This window comes from Orcinus orca, chromosome 10 (genome assembly GCF_937001465.1).
Source record: "Orcinus orca chromosome 10, mOrcOrc1.1, whole genome shotgun sequence".
Taxonomy (NCBI): Eukaryota; Metazoa; Chordata; class Mammalia; order Artiodactyla; family Delphinidae; genus Orcinus; species Orcinus orca.
The window spans coordinates 83909834-83924765 of NC_064568.1; the positions used below are offsets into that span (position 1 = coordinate 83909834).

The 14932-nt window shown below is 40.0% G+C and overlaps 3 non-coding genes across 3 annotated transcripts; 1 reads left to right on the plus strand and 2 right to left on the minus strand.

The window, feature by feature from the left end:
• Positions 1 to 2480: 2480 nt before the first annotated feature.
• On the minus strand, positions 2481 to 2552 carry TRNAA-AGC (transfer RNA alanine (anticodon AGC)). Its single transcript has one exon. It is a non-coding gene; the product is annotated as a tRNA-Ala (tRNA).
• Positions 2553 to 8527: 5975 nt separating this feature from the next.
• TRNAS-GCU (transfer RNA serine (anticodon GCU)) lies at positions 8528 to 8609 on the plus strand. Its single transcript has one exon. It is a non-coding gene; the product is annotated as a tRNA-Ser (tRNA).
• A 4086-nt stretch (positions 8610 to 12695) lies between these two features.
• TRNAQ-UUG (transfer RNA glutamine (anticodon UUG)) lies at positions 12696 to 12767 on the minus strand. Its single transcript has one exon. It is a non-coding gene; the product is annotated as a tRNA-Gln (tRNA).
• Positions 12768 to 14932: the final 2165 nt, after the last annotated feature.

The following is a 14932-nucleotide window of genomic DNA, read 5'->3' on the forward strand; positions in this document are numbered from 1 at the left end:
GACAAATGACAATGAAAACACAATGATCCAAAAATCTATGGGATGTAGTAAAAGCTGTTCTAAGAGGGAAGTTTATAGCAATACAATCTTACCTCAAGAAACAAGAAAAATCTCAAATGAACAATCTAACCTTACACCTAAAGGAACTAGAGAAAGAAGAAAAAACAAAAAAGAAATAGAAGTGATTCTTTGATGAAAATAAAAATTTAAATATATTTAATATACAATATAAAGCATATTATATAAATAAAGTATTAAATTTTTAGCTTTTTGTTTTGGATATTTTAAAACAAAGTAGAAATCATACTATAATGAATACCCATGTACTTACCACCCAACTTCGGCATTTATCATAGTTTTGTTGTTATTATTTGTCTCTTTTTGTGCTTTTTATTCCCCTCCTGGAATAAAAATCAAGTTCCAGATATTAATCTCAACTATAAATATTTTCCCATGTACAACTAATAGTTATAAAATTTCTTTTTTAACACTGCCACAATAACATCACAACCAGCAAAAATAATAAAACTTCTTAATATAATCAAATCCTCAGTATGTGTTTGATTGTTTCTTTTTCCAATTACTTTGTTTGAATCAGGATCCAGATATGTTGCATTTGTCTATTATTCTCCTTACATGTCATTTAATCTGTATCAGTTCCACCTCCCTTTATCCCCCATGCCATTTCTTTCTTGAGGGTCCGTTTGTCCAGAATGTCCCACATTCTGGATTTGACTGATTGCATTTTTGTGATGTTATTAAATATATTCCTATATTCCCAATATTTACTGTAAACAGATGGTTCCATCTATTAGATTAGACAAAGCACTAATTTTTTAATAAAAGTATTTCATTGGTGGTCCCGGGCATGTTCTATTTCACTGTGTCAAGAGGCACATGTTGTGTAGCAGTCTCACTTTTAGAGAGGAATTGATCGGGTATGTCAGCCCGCTCCATCTGTTCTAGAGCTCCCCCATCCAATTTCACCTCATGGTTGTAGCAACCACTGATGATTGTGACCAGGATGCATTATAGCAATATCAGCTGCAAAATGTTGACTCTATTTTATCGTTCCTTCTGCATGTATTAGCTGTCATTCTTCTAAAGAAAAAAAATTTTCCTCATCAACTGTATGTTTATCCTGACATACATTCCGTATGTGAGGTAGTATAAGTACTTGATTCTTTTCCTTCATTTGTCAGCTTTCAAAATAATGAATCAATAACCAAAACCCTCCAAAGTCTGGATGTAGGAAGACTTGTGTGTGTGTGTGTGTGTGTGTGAGTGTGTATTAATTTTACAACCAGGTTCTTTACTAAATTGTCCATTTGTAGTAGCTTTTCTGTTCTGAGGAGTAGCTTCTAGATATATAACCCTACCAAGATATATAGAGAGAGTTTTATCCCTTTCTATCCACTACCTACTCCTCTAATTACTTTTTCATGCTAAATTCCTTGATTAGTACCTCCATTATAGCATTAAAATAGTAACGATAGTGGATATCCTTATCTTGTCATGAAGAAATTAAATCTCTGTGACCACAGATATACTTAAAGTGACTTAAATAGGTGGTACAGATGATAAAAACTTACTAAAAATATATATTGTACAGAATTATTTTCCAGAATAAAAACTAATTCCTAGAAATCAATATATTTAAAAGGGACAACTTATTTTTTTTCCCTCTTATATTATGAAACCAATGTTTCAGACTAGGTGGGCCTAAGCAAATCAGCTTTGATTTTTAGATTGGTTAAGACATATTGTTATTGTGGGATACTTGTTTGTGTTGGCAAAGTGGAAGTGGTCGTTCACTCAGATTTATTTCTGAAATGAGCCCATGTCATTTATTTTGATTGAAATTTTCTTGAACAGGAGATATTTAGATGCTTGATCTCTCACACTCCCAATAAGTTATCTCAGCAAAGCGGCAATGGTCTGGATTCACTGAAGCAGCCAGTCTTCATTCACTCTGTATCATTCAGTTTAGACTTGGAAGGCATCACGTACAATGACAGACAGTGCTTTATTGTTTCTCTGTGCATAGAACCTTGTGGTTATGACTGGAGCCCACTGCTTCCATATCTAGTGATTTAAGAAAACTAAGTATGGGGTGGTTGGACACTCATAAGGAAGAAATCATAGATATTTTCCTGCTATTCCACCTCCAGTTTGGTTTTTGCTCTAAGAACTCTTCAGAATTCAGAAGAAAGTGAATGAAGCCTAGAGTCTGTTGTTTTCTGTTTTCTTCTTTTCTGTTTTTAACTTGGCATCCAAGGAAATCAGGCCAATTATCTTTCAAAAACGCTTGTCACGTAGGATTTAGGACATTTCTGGTGGTGGCAACGCTCTCGGGGTGAAACTGGGTACTACAAAGGCAGTACAGGTAGGCAGAAAATTGAATGAAAGAAGACACCAGGTTTAAAGGGAGAGATGAAAGGAAAAGTGGTTTGATCACAAATGCATCCTCTCAAAACTGGTGGAGGTGCCGGGGATTGAACCCGGGACCTCGTACATGCTAAGCACGCGCTCTACCACTGAGCTACACCCCCAACTGCAACTGGTTTTCTTCGGATTCCTTTCGTGATTTATAATCATTATTTCTTTGCTTCTCAAAGATTTAGTAAATTGCAGAGGAAACGTGAATGTAAAATTCTCCATTTGCGTAAAATTCTCCATTTGCGAAACAGACTGAGCAGCGGCCTCATAAGAAAGCAACAGAATGAGACTCCAAAGGAAGGAGGCTGAAAAGAGGCAATCTGTTGTCTCGACAATCTGTTGTCTCTCACTCTCTCCAGCCTCCCTCCATTCCTGCCCTTTCCACATGTAAGGCTTCAGGTAGCTGGGCAGCCGGGGTACCCACTGAGGAGGTGGCGTTGGGAAGGGAGCAGAGGTGGAGTCAAAGCGGGTCCGCGCCTGCAGAGCTCCAGTTCCCGCGTCCAGCACCAACTCCCTTGGAACAAAGACCCTCAAATCATCTCCATTTCCGGAAGCCAGAAAAATCCACTGAGTGTTTCGTGGTGATGGCAGGGAACATCCCAGCGAGCTCACGATGTCCTGGACTGTAGGCGCCCAGATCGTCCAATTTAGCAACACTTACCTCCGGCAAAACCCTGGAGTCCCCTTGCCTTGCGGAGCTAGTCGAGGGTGGGCTGGGCTGGGCTGGGATGTTATTTAGATAAAAGGTGAGCAGGCAAGGCAGGACTGGCTTCTGTTTCTCCTCGACCAATCCCTTGGGAACCAGGGAGCTATGAAGAATTATTAGTACCTCGGAAGGTTTGGGAAGGGGGGAAGCTTCCTATACTTTAAAGAGTTGGCCCGGGCCCAATTCACACGCATTGATTTCTCCGGCACGTCCAGTGCAGTCTCTCTTTTTCTCCCTCTGAATTTCAAAGTTATTAAAATTTTGAAAAAAATAAAAATATTACCCCAAATAACCATATACCTTTTACCCAGACTTAGCTATTGTTAATATTTAACCCTATGTCCTCCCTCTCTCTCCCATGTGAGAGTAAGCTGCAGTATATCATGTTCACTTACCCTTAAATACTTTACTACATAACCACTGTACGATCATGAACTTCAGTGAATTTAACATTAAATAAATAGCTGTATTTAATCTGCAGTCTGCATTCCAATTTGACCAATTACCCCCTAGAGTACAGGATCTAGTCTAGTGTCAGGTATTGTATTTAGATGACATGCCTTTAGTTTTCTTTAATCTGGGACATTTCCTCAGCCTTTCTTTTTTTTTCATGACATTAATGTGCCATTTCAATAATAGTGTATTTTTTCTTTTATTTTTAAAAATATAATGTCTTTCACTTTGATTTTGACTGATGTTTTCTCCCGATTAGATTCAGACTATGCATTCCCCAGTGGATTACTACGTAGATAATGCTGTGTGCTTCTCAAAGTACCATACCTGGAGACAGGTAAGGACTATCTGTCACTCACTGGTGAGGTTAATTTTGATCCCTGCTTTGTAGGACAGTGATTTCAGACTGCAAATATCCTGTTCCTCATCAAAATCTCCCCCAAGATTTAACATGCACAGTCTGAGAAAATCTTTGTTACAATTGTTACAGAATAATGATTTTCCAACTCCAGTCCTTCCACCATATTTACAGTCAGTGCTTGGCATGTTACTAAACAATCATTTGTATGGATTTCTAGTTTTTTGATGCTTTATAATTGATTATGATACTTAACTACTTTGGTGCACAAATAGTCCCAGATTTGGCCACTGGGAGTCCCTTCAAACTGGCTTCCTATGTCTGTTTGAAATGTCTCCCTCATTTTTTTGAGTCCTTTTTACTTTCTAAGCCACTGTCTTGTTCACACTCTCCTAGACTGAGTCTGTCCTCATGTCCAGTAAATAAACACCCAACACTGGGATTCTGCTCAACAGAAGTGGATGAGGGAGCTGATGATCAGGATGAGAATTTGGGCTGGGGAATTTGTTTTTGTTTTTTTAACTGAGTCCTACCTCCTCTGATATACCCAAAGCAAATAGGGATAAGGGGGGGAAAATCACAAACATAAACTTGTTGCGTGAAAGAAACTAACAGAGTGTATGATTCCTTTTGTATGAAATTTTAAAACTGCCCAAACTAATGTATGGTATAAGAAATTAAGTCAGTTCCTGTCTTGTGGGTAGTGGCTAGAAGAGGACAGGAGAAGAGCTTCTGGGATACTGGGAATGTTCTCTTTCTTCATCTGGGTGTTGGTTACACAAATGGGTTCACTGTATGAAAAGTTGCCAAGTATAATTTGTGTACTTTTTCTGTATGTTTGTTATACTTCAATATGAAGTTTTCAAACACAAGAACAGTGTTCAGAGATATGTTATTTCAGTCGCTGGGGGGTTCCTCTTCCTGTTTCTGCCTGGGGTTTATCTCCACAAGAGATTTCCCTTCCACGGTAAAGTGTTTACCAAGGATATCATGATTAACCTTGAAGTAAAAGAAAAGAGCAATTCGTTATTGTTTCCTAAGACATGATGTATAGTGGCTAACACAGAGCATCAAGATGCACTATCAAAGTTCAACAAGAATCTTTTTATGTGGGAAAAGGAAAATTAAATGAACTAGTTTTTGGTAAGCTTTTATCTTCAGAGTACTAGAGAATTGTATGTGACCTGAATCCCCTGATTTAGTGTTTCTACACTTAAGTGGGAGTTCTCTTTTTTCTCTTTCTGTTTTTTTTTGTTTTTGTTTGTTGTTGTTGTTTTTCCATTTTGTTCTTAGGCAGACAAGGCAATGAGAAGTGATATCTGGATCATTTTATTGGCATTTCCCCTCCTAAAATACTCTCAAATCCAATGGTGGAGTCTTGCCTCTGTCCCTCCAACTTGCAGCTCCCTCTGGAGATGCCCAAACATCCTCAAGATCAGTACTGACAGGGCCAGATTTCAGGTCCATACTCTCCACAGGGCAATGCTCTATAGCATATATTTCCTCTTCTTCAATTTATACTCATTTTAACATCTCCTCAGAAAGTTTTTAAAAGGTTTTAAGAAACCACAAAAGAGGCCTAAGGAGCAAATTAGCAAGATCCCTTTACCCTCCCCAGAGGTCATGCTGGGCAATTCTGCTTTCTGAATGAGAAAGTCCAGTGAAACCTAATGTGAGACAGACATTTTTTCAGGAGCAAACACCACTTGGATTTTGCAATAGAGAACACTGGCCTAGGGAGAAAAGGGAAACAGTATTATCTATTTGTTTACAGAGCCTTGCAACCTGCTAGATTTGGGGGTTGAAATGGCCTTGGAGATGTCTCAGGTGCCTGGGTTGGATATGTTATTTAATCTCTCTAAATCTCAGTTTCTTCACATGTAAACTGAAAATGATAATACCTATATTTCATGACTGTTGTGAGGTTTAAAGAAGAAATGTACAAAACTTTTATTCACTGGGACCTAGAACAGAGTGTGCTTTTACTATTTGGTGGCTATTCTTACTGTTGTTGGTATTAAACTGGAACTTCTCAACCTGGAGTAATCTAGTTGTATCCCTTTGATAACCACCATCTTCCCCAGCTCAGGAATTCCCCATGTCTTTGGGACTGTATATTATTTACTGGTCATAAGGATCTCTGAAGATACAAGGGGAACCGCAGGGAAAAATATGACCCCTCTGTGAAATCAATCATATTACAGAAAAATGTTCTTTAAATACTTTTTCTCAGAAAACATGGTCTGGATAACAGGCTCACTGCTGTTAGAGAAAATAAGGATCCAGGTAATTTTTCGATGGGAAAAAAGGTTTTTTGTTACCTATGGAAGTAGAAATTTCCAAAACCTACTTTAGGTTAAATTGTTCTTTATGGATTTTTGGCAGGAGAAGGTAAAGAGGAAAAAGCTATGAGAGTGGAAAAATAATGTTCAAGAAGGATTGAAAATAAAAACTAGGGATCACACCAAGCCCCAATACTCTGGCTTTTCTGTGGGAGAACTCACACATTAATAATATTTAGAATGAGAAGAGTAGAGAAGAGAAAAGAGGAGGACTAATGACTAGATTGAAGACAAAATTAGATGTTGTGCCTGTTTACAGTAAGCATCGTTGTAAAGTTTTCCCTAAATATCTCGGAGATATGCCCAGGAGTTATATCACTGGGTTCAAAAATATATGTACTGTGTAAGCCAAATTACAGCCGTCAAAGATATCTAGGTCCTAAACCCTGGAACCTGTAAATGTTACCTTATTTGGTAAAGGAGAGTGAAGATATGAATAAATCAAGGGTCTTGGTATGGGAAAATTATCCTGGATTATCTGGATGGGTCCTAAATATAATCACAACTGTCTTTATAAGAGGGAAGCAAAGAAGAAGAAGGCAATGTGTGGACTGAAGCTAGATGCTACACTGAAGGCTTTGAAGATGGAGGAAGCAGCCACAAGTCAAGTAATGCAAAGAATGCAGCTCTAAAAACTGGAAAATTAAAGGAAATGTTCACCAATTATGACTGACTAGAAGCTCTGATGGACCTCCTACTTCCCAACAATTAGCCCCTAGATAGTGCACTCTTTGTGACATTTCTGGTCTCACAAAGAGTTGGAGAATTCTCTAGGGAGGTCACTCAAAACAAACAAATATGATATTATATGGGGCCTAAAGTCATTCAGGAGCACGTGGAGCACAGGTCAGGGTGACTAGTGATAAAGCTCTAGATGTGGGAGCCCTGCCTAGGGTGCCTGGGAATCAGAGCAGTTGGGAACAAGAACTGCAGGAAGCCGACCTGGATCAGCAGAGGAGCAGGTTATCTTGAAGCCAAACGGCAATAGAAATACAACTGTGGGGATGAATATTTAACATCAGAAGAGCAGAGAGGTGGAGGAACTGAGCCTGGACTTCTCCTTATGGGCCAAAACCTGTAGTGGGAAAGAAGTGGTTCAGGGTATGTTGTATGTTGAAGGTGAGTTTATGAAATTCAGTAAAAGAACATGAGAGGGAAAGAAGAGGGTCACTCTTGCCAAAGTTGAGAACCGAAGTAGAGATTTCATAGGAAGGAAGGAGCTACAGCATTTGGGCATGTGAGAGTCTTTTCAAATTTCTCTCCAAAAGTCTGCACTAAATGTAGAAAAGCAGTTGAACCCTAGCGAGTGACAGGGGTTTATTGATGCTGAGTTTATTTGAAGTTGTCAAGTTCATCTTCCTCCTGGGGGTGGGGAGGGTGGGGAAGAATCGTGGTGGTGGTGGAATTGTGGAGGCGAGAGGGAAGGAGTGGATATGGAACTGGTGAAGTGGCCTGCCCGAGGTCACACGGTGAGTGGGACAGAACCACAACAGGACCCAGGCATCCTGGCTCCTGCACTAGTGAAGATTTCCCCACCTGGCCCTTCTCGGTGGGGAAGGGCCACCAATCTGCTCTAAGACGCCAATCTGCTCTAGAAACAAAACGGCCCGGTCAGGACAGTTGCGGGTTTTCTGCTGATACTTTTTTTCAACCACGTTTTCATCCGTTGCCGTGTGTCTCAGACTGATGAATCCCAAGCCCCAGAGAAGGTAACAAGACCGAAATGAAGGAGTCTTTCAGCAGTCCAGCATATTTCAGAAGCAAATATAAGAACTACAGAGCCAGGTTTTGATGTTTCCTGGTCTCTCCCAGAAAACAGGAATCCCGGGACGTGTTCTAATCAGGACGTAGGGAATTCGGCCCCTCGAATGCAGAGTGCAGCGGCAGAGGCACCCTACTCTCTGGGAGAACACAGGGCAGCTGACTGGAGCCGCGTCAGCAAATCAGGGTTGAAATCCTGGCTATGTTCATTCATTCATGTGTTTAACAAGGACCTATGTATTTAAATACCGACGTGTACTGGTTTTACCTGTTCATTTTGTATGTGCCAAGTAATCGAACCACTCTAAGTGTCATTTTCAGTTTTATGGTTGCTGTGAAATGTATATAAAAAAATATCTGATTGTGAGGATTGAGTCAGAATTAAACCAGAAAAGAAAGGCAATTAGATATAGTACGACAGAACGGAACTGCAGTAATGAAGGACATGATTTTGTCCCAATATCATCAGACGAGGTGGCCGAGTGGTTAAGGCGATGGACTGCTAATCCATTGTGCTCTGCACGCGTGGGTTCGAATCCCACCCTCGTCGTGAGGTTCTCTGGACCTTGGCGCCTTCAGGGTGGCCACTGTGTGAGCAGGGTGTTCTTCACTGACTCACTTCCTACTTGTCATGTGGATAGTGCCTATGAACAACTATAGCAACTTGCCTCAGAGCAGGAGGTGTACTTATATTCACACGGACTTTTTCGAGGAAGAGCGATATAATAAAACATTGCCTAGATATACACAACAAATTATTATATGTTGTGTTACACTTGCAGGGTATTTTCAGCCTATTTTTAACTGTACTGCAATTTTCACCAAGTTTGTTAAAGAGACAAAACTGAAAATATATCCCACATGACATTTCCTGTTAGATCCAAGGATTCCTCCTTTAGCAGAACAGAAGAATGTCAGTATTGTGTAGTTTCTGCTGTGATCTCCAACTTGTCAGAACTTTGGGGCAAAATATTTTTATATGTATATAAAATATTTTATAAAATAAATTTATTTAAGTATTTTATACATAAAATATAGTTTAATTTAAAATTATTTAAATATTTATTAAAATATCATATATATACAGCTATACAGAAAACTCTTGCATCCTTTCTTATTTTCCAACCACCTAATTACATTCGCCACAGATAGCCATTGTTATTAATTCCTTCCAGAATCATATTAAGCATATATGAATATGTACCACATGCAATAAATATATCTTTTTATCTCAAAAAGGGGTAACACAAATGATAACATACTATGCATATTGGTCTGTACCTTCCCCTTTTCCCCTAAGCAATATATCTTTCCATATTATAAAAAAAAGTGACAGTTTATGCTTTTCCAAGGACACATGGTATTCCAACATATGGGTTACTGTATATTATTTAACCAGCCCTCTATTGGACATTTAGGTTTTTCCCCCCATCTTTTGCTTTTACAAACTATGCTGCAATGAATAACTTTATACATTTATATATAATATTATACAGAGAGATATTATACAGAGAGAGATTATACAGAGAGAATATTATACATAAATAACATTTATGTATAAAGTTATTCATATATATGTATATGTAATTTTGAATATGTGCATTTGTAATACTGCAAGATAAATTTCTAGAAAGGAGTTTGCTGAGTCCTAAGATATGTGCATTTGAAATATTCACACCTCCTGCCAAACTGCCCTCCAAAGGAATTTTATTAATCTATACTCCCAGCCAGTGATGACTGAGGTTCTTTCTCCCTTCACCCTCTCCAATATGCTATGTTGTCAACTTTGGCTTCTCTGTTATTTTAGTAGGTGATAGTGATACTGCAGTGCAATTTAATTTTCATTTCTTTTACTACAACAAAATATTTGTTACATTTATAAAGATAGAATATTTTTTGCTTTATTTTATTTTATTTTTTTAAGGTGAGAGCAGTATTTGAAGTATGATCTCTAGGCTGCTTCAAGTGCTTGTTGTGAATGAAGAATTCTGGGCCTCACTCTTGATCTATTAAATTATGATCTCAGGGAGTGTGCTCTGGAATCTGTAATTTAATAAAGCATCCAGATGCTTCTCATGTTGATCTTAAAGCTTTGTGTCTGGCTGAGGTATCTATGTATTACATCCAATCACCCAGAATGCTCTTTATTTCTGTAAATGTTCAGCCCAGGAAATCTGCTCCTGCCTTCAATTTTACCAGCCACATCCTCATATCTTGGACAAATTTTAAAATCTGTTTTTATATCCTCAGGAAATTGGCTACCATTAATTAATTCAGTCATCTACATTGGACACACATTCTCTACATTTATTGCACCCTCAAATCCTGAGTTAGCTCTCTTTTCTGAAAAAGCAGTTTTCCCAGGATGTGTCTATCAGTTCTTTGAGGAAACTGTGAAAGAAAAATTGCACCAGATGGAGTCAAACAGACAAGGAAGACTTTAAGACTATTGCAATCAGGAAGATTAAACTCCATTCGGAATGCAACAGAGGCAGCTGAGGATTTTTAACCGAAGGGGCAGAGTAAGGAGTCATTGGGTGGAAAATTACTGAAAGAAACTTGATTAAATATCAAGAGTGAAGGAAGGGGAACTTGACTGGACATCAAAGGTGTTGGGGGGATTCTAGATAAACTGGCTTAGCGGGATTCTTGCCCAGACTGGAATCAACAGGATTCTTTACTAAAACTGGGCTGGGCAGGCCAAAGATGGTTTGTAAGAGGGCTCAGAGGAGCTTGACACAAGTTTGGTCAAGGAGGGAGTCCTTGTTAATATCCACAGGGATTCCTTCAGCTTCCTTAAAGAATGGGAGATCCACAGACCAGATAAGGTCCCTACAGAAGTGTCCACATGCTCTCCCAGCCTCTCATGCGTCTGTTACTGGTTCTGCCTCCCTATATCAGCTGTTCCTTGGCCTTCTCTCCAGCCCTGGGTCACTTAAGTGCAGGTACCTCCTCCAGCCAGGTATGTTTCATTACTGTAATTTAGAGGCTTGGAATAATGTCTGATTTACTGAATTTGAGCTAGGACAGATGGGTCCTTGATGCTAAATATGACCATAATGATTATGTCATTAATTTTCCTTCAGTATTTGAGATGAAGTGGTTCTCCCTTTTGTTACGTCATTTCCTAAAGTTCCAGGAGGGTGGTTGGAACTCTGGAGTCTATTTGAGGTTTTGGCTTTGGGTTAGGATGTTAGTGCTGCAGATGTCTGAGAACCACAGGCTGGAGGTGGCATTGGTTGGAGAGAATGCAGTTAGAAACTCCCCACCCCGGGAAGGCTATCAGGTCAGTTCAGAAAAGAGAGGATACTTTGGAGGATACTTTTGATCATACTAGCATCAACAAGGACCACACCTGCTAAGGCAACACTCCAAGCAGAAAATGTTATTTCCCCCTGCAATTAGCATCATCACAGACCATCTACGTAGAGATACAATCAAGTGCTCATAGTGGGAAACAAAAGAATCTGTTTTCATAAACTTAGTAACCTTACTTTGTTACAAAGTCTCTGTGTAGCCAATGGTAAATCATAATATGAGTCAATGAAATATTTATAGTTTAGTGAGTTACTGGAATTGGTGAGAGTAGGACTTGATTTACTTTTTGGTTACATATGAGAACATTAAAATGTTGAAGCAAGAAGGAACCTGAAAATAGATCACTGGATTTAAGGGTTGCCTATTATGACACAGAAGAGATTAATTTGTACAGAACATAGATACCTGTCTCCTCCTAATTTAGTTCCTGTCCAGCTGAAGGAAATCTTTCCTCCCACTCGCCTGCGTTTCTCATTCTAATGGCAAACGAGTGGCTATCTAGAACTAACTGGACTTTCTACGTTTGATCAGCTTTGTCTCCAACGTGATCTCTGTCTACACACAGAGTACTTTTTCAGGGGGACATTTCTTTACCCTGAGCCTCAGCTCCATAGAACCGTTTCCCGGATGCTTCGGGTGCAGGTGTTTGGCACTTTCTGAGGAGGTCGCGTTCAGAGGTTCGCTCCATTTCCCGCGGGCCCGAGCTGCGGGAAAGGGGAGACGCGGGGAGAGACGTGAGTTTTTCTGCTTGGACGGCAGGAACTGCGCGCTCCGCGGCTGCAGGCTTTCGAGGAGTTTCCAAGCCGGCTTCGCATTTGGGGTGGGTGATGAGAACGAGAAGAAGGAATGAGAGAAGGCAGAGGAGAGTGAACTGTCTCGGTGAAATGGGAATGGGAAGAGGAGGTGAGAAGTGACCTCGGACGGAGAAAGCGCGCTCCCGGCCGAGGCTCGGCAACTCGGCACGTGGGGCTTAGGAGCGGGCGCGGCGAGGAGGCCTTGGTACCTTGGAGGTTTTGAGATGCGGTCTCCATCAAGGAATTGCGCTGCTGGAGCTGTTCCGCCCGAGCCCTGAAAAGTTCATGAGGTTGCTGGGAGGCTGACCATTTCTAGTCAGCCTCCTTGCTATTGAACTTTGTGCGATTGGAAAGCTTAATTTTAAAGAATTCGTTAGTTCCCAGGAGAAGTATTCTGTCCTTTTGTTTGAACAGAGTCGTAGAAGCCAAGACTATTGCACACGACCACAAATGTGTAAAGCAGAGGAACGCTTTCTTTCCGGTTCAGATATGATCCCAAGAACTATAAAATGTTCCCCCAAGAGAGGTCCCACCGAGATTCGAACTCGGATTGCTGGATTCAAAGTCCAGAGTGCTGACCATTACACCATGGGACCAACCGAAAAGGTAAACCTCCGTCTGTAATCATAGTTAAATATTTCCTTCATAAGTTTTCAATAGCTCTAACCCAGTGAGACCACGCTGATAATGAAATCTGACGCTTTACTGTCGCTGGGGAAGAGGCATTGGGCAAAATATCATTCAGGGCAATCCGGGCACTCTCTCTTCTGCTTCTGTTGGGAGCATAAATTAATTTTCGGAAGACCAGCAGAGGCGGATCCAGATTTTGTGAAGTCTGAAACTTACACAAGTTTCTTAAAAAGGACACAAGGGGGTCCTTTTTAAGAAAAAGAATAGACATTCTCAACAGATACAGCTACTCTAAAGCATATATAACGTATCTGAGGAAAAATTGGAATAAAAAGAGGTCGCAGTCTTAACTAATTTCCATTATAATATACTTTTGCAAGTTTTACAAAAACATATGTTCATACAGGGCGACCCCTTCCAGGGCCTTGGAGAGCAGTCTTGACACACTTAGTGAAACTCATGATAAATACCCCTCCAAAGAGCAGTTTGGCAATATCTATCAAAATAATCTCTACTCAGCAATTTTTCCTTAAAAAAGCCATCCTACAGAAATACAAAAAATTAAAAAATTAAAATATATGTCTAAGGTTGTTCACTGTAATATTTCGCAATATCAGAAACTTGAAAATATGCCCATCCATTCAACGGAAATAATATACTAAAAAGAATGGGATAGATGTAGGTACCCACATGTTGGTTTGGCAGTTTCTGGAGAGGATTTAATCTAAGTTTAAAACAAATAAACACAACCTAGAAATTTGCTGAATTGTAATATATAGCATGAACTAATTTTTGTAAGTCATAGTTTGTGAGTTTATATATACATTTTTAAATAGCTTAAGAAGCGGAATTGGGAATCAAGGAGCTTCTCACTTTTTGTCGTGTTCACTTTTGTGAGATATAGTCACTTTAGTAATTAAAAGTGAAAAATCTACAAAAAAAATTAATGCCCTTCAGTAGAGGACTTAGAAGTCATGTTTACTCCATGCTGACTGCCTCCTGTGCTCAGTATGGCGGTGATCACAGAATGCAGAAAATGAAAAATGTAGAAGATAGAATCCCTGACTGCAAAGGGTTAACAGTTGGTTAGGGGGAAACCACAAAAGATAAGTGCAACATGTTAATAGTGGCTAGGAAAATGAATGGGGAGCTCCATCTCAGTCCTTTTGATGATCTGATGACTCGCGCACATAGACAAAGATTGTATATACAATTTCACTGGGTTTAGCGACTCACTCAAGACCATTTACAAACCTCAAAGGTAAAAATTTTTGATTTAGAGATCTCTAAAAAAGACCTTCTGATCCTTCAAAGTCTCTTGAATCAGAAATGCCAAAATGTGAGTAATAACAGGGAACAAAGTAGAAGCAGAGAGAGAATGGGGAAAAGGAGGCATTCAGCAATTCAACAAATATTCCTCAGACATCTATTATTTATTGAGCGCTCTTAACAAGGCCGTGGGGGCAGGCTGGGTGGGGAGGAGGAAGAGGAATTAAGGCTGACACTTGCAATGATTCCTAGGCTTCTAGACCTCCAGCAGAATCCACCCGTGCCACAGCCTTTTCCTCTTGAAACAGCGTTTTCTCTTTGCTTACCTGCATCCACTCTAGCACTGCCTGCTCCGTGCATCTTTGAATACCTTGCCTGGCAGAGCACACTGCCTTGAAGGAGCATGAGCCAGGTGGGAATTTCCTGGTTGCCCACCTGTAATGACTTGTTAGACTCTGAAAACACGTCCAGATTTTCCTTCTTAGGTTTCTGGGGCCAGTTTCACAGGACTGTTTACAGCATGGCTCACAGGAATAGCTACTCCTGCCGTTAGGGGGGAAGCTCACTATATGGATCTTGATTTTTCCCATCTATAAAATGGAAAGAAGGAACTGGATCTTACATTTCTTTTTTCGAGTCTGATTTACGGTGAATGGGAAAGGAGACAGTGGCCCAGATCTAACGAGAAAAGGCCGGTTGAAGCCTACAAATTCGCTGACTTGGCATTCGCTCAGGGATGCTCTTCTACGTCTGTTTTAGGACGCGGCGGTGAGTCCTGCGGGTCTGAGTGCAGCGACGGGTTATCACCGTGACAAAAAAACCAACAACCCAGAGTAGCCTCTACACTAGCGCTACTCACACC